This window comes from Macrotis lagotis, chromosome 1 (assembly GCF_037893015.1).
Source record: "Macrotis lagotis isolate mMagLag1 chromosome 1, bilby.v1.9.chrom.fasta, whole genome shotgun sequence".
In the NCBI taxonomy this organism is placed as follows: domain Eukaryota; kingdom Metazoa; phylum Chordata; class Mammalia; order Peramelemorphia; family Peramelidae; genus Macrotis; species Macrotis lagotis.
Window position 1 is genome coordinate 29,068,860 of NC_133658.1, and position 1,717 is coordinate 29,070,576.

At 43.0% G+C, this 1,717-nt stretch overlaps 1 pseudogene; it reads right to left on the minus strand.

The window, feature by feature from the left end:
* Window positions 1-378: 378 nt before the first annotated feature.
* LOC141512960 (barrier-to-autointegration factor pseudogene) lies at window positions 379-1,100 on the minus strand (annotated as a pseudogene).
* Window positions 1,101-1,717: the final 617 nt, after the last annotated feature.

A 1,717-nucleotide genomic window follows, 5' to 3' on the forward strand; every position in this document is an offset into this window, starting at 1 on the left:
TACACACAGGCTAAAGGTAAATTGGTCGAGGAAAATATATTATGCTTCAGCTGAAGTTAAAAAAAAAAGTAGCAATTTTGTTCTCAGACAAAGCAAAAGGAAAAAGACATTTCATGAAATGGGATAAGGAAGGATATTACTTATGTTTTGTTTGCTTTTGCTAGGCAATGGGGTTAAATGACTTGCCCAAAGTCACACAATTAGGGTAATTATCTAGTGTCTGAGGTCGGATTTGAATTCAGGTACTCCTGACTCCAGGTCCAGTGCTCTTTCTACCGCTCCACCTAGTCACCCCGATACAGCAACTTTTTAAAATTAAAGCAAGTGTCATAGGAAATTAAGTAATGTCATTATTAAACATATATGCACCAAGTCGTATAGATTTAAATTCTTTTTTTTTTTTTCAAGGCTGCCGACTTTTGTTTTTAAAAACTCTTTACAATAGCAGTGAACATCCTTCTGTCAAAGTTAACCAAATGGCATAAAAGAGAGAAGCAGGTGCTTGGGATCAGGGAAGTCACTCCATACACCCACCCAGGAAAGTTAATAACTATGGCCACTGGAATTTGGTGATAGGAGGCATGCTGAGGCGCCAACAGGGAGACAGTCAAAGCCATGGTGGAGAGGGGAAGGCGTTCCAGGTGGGGGCGGCAGCAAAAATCTTTCCTTTGATTGGGAGGTGGGGAGGGAGGGATGGTAACCGTGCAGACCCATCTTCGTGGGGAAGCGGGGGGCCCCGGCACCAGGCTCACAAGAAGGCGTCGCACCATTCCTGGAGGCAATAGAAGCAATCCCGAGCCTGCTTGGCGTTGGCCCCGCACGTGTTCTTGAGCCACGCTCGGAACAGGCCCTCGTCCTTCTTCAGCATCAAGAACTGGCCCAGGATCACGTAGGCCTTGTCGAAGCCCTTGTCCTCCAGCTTCTTGCCCAGCACCTCTCCGATGCCCGCCAGGTACACCACGGGCTTCTCCCCCATGGGCTCGGCCACGAAGTCCCGGTGTTTCACGGAGGTCATCATGGCTCCTGGCCGTGGCCGGCTCCGCTCCCGTTGGCGGCTCCCAGAACGGTCGCAGCCTCCCGAGCGGCCTCTCCCGCAGCTCGCTCAGGCCCGCGGGTCGCGCGCCCGATCCCGCTTCCGAGATTTAAATTCTTAAGGGGAGAAGCTCAATGAGCTGCAGAGAGACAGAAAACAAAACTGTAACAGTGGAGGATCTCAAGCTCCTTGTCTTAGAAATAGATAAATTTTATCACAAAAACAAAATCAAAGATAGAATTAAGAATTTTAGAAAATTTAATTATGATAAACCTCTTTATAAAATTAAGTTGAAATAGAAAGCAATACACCTTTTTTTTCTCTGCAGAACATTGCCTGTATACTAAGACATAAAAACTTCACAATCAAATGTAGAAAGACTAGATACTAAATGTATTCTTTCCCTATCATGATACTGTATAAATGAGAGACCATGGGAAGATTGACTAAAATAAATTTGAAACTAAATAGTTCATTTAAATGAATGATTGCTACCTTTCATTGTAGGAGGAAAAAGAAATTGAAGGAATTAGAATTGGCAATGAGAAAACAAAAGATTCAGATAATATGATGGTATACTTAGAGATGACTAGAAAATGAAATAAAAACCTATTTGAAACAATTATCTACCTTGACAAAAATAACAAGATATAAAATAAACCTCCATAAATCATCAGTATTTTT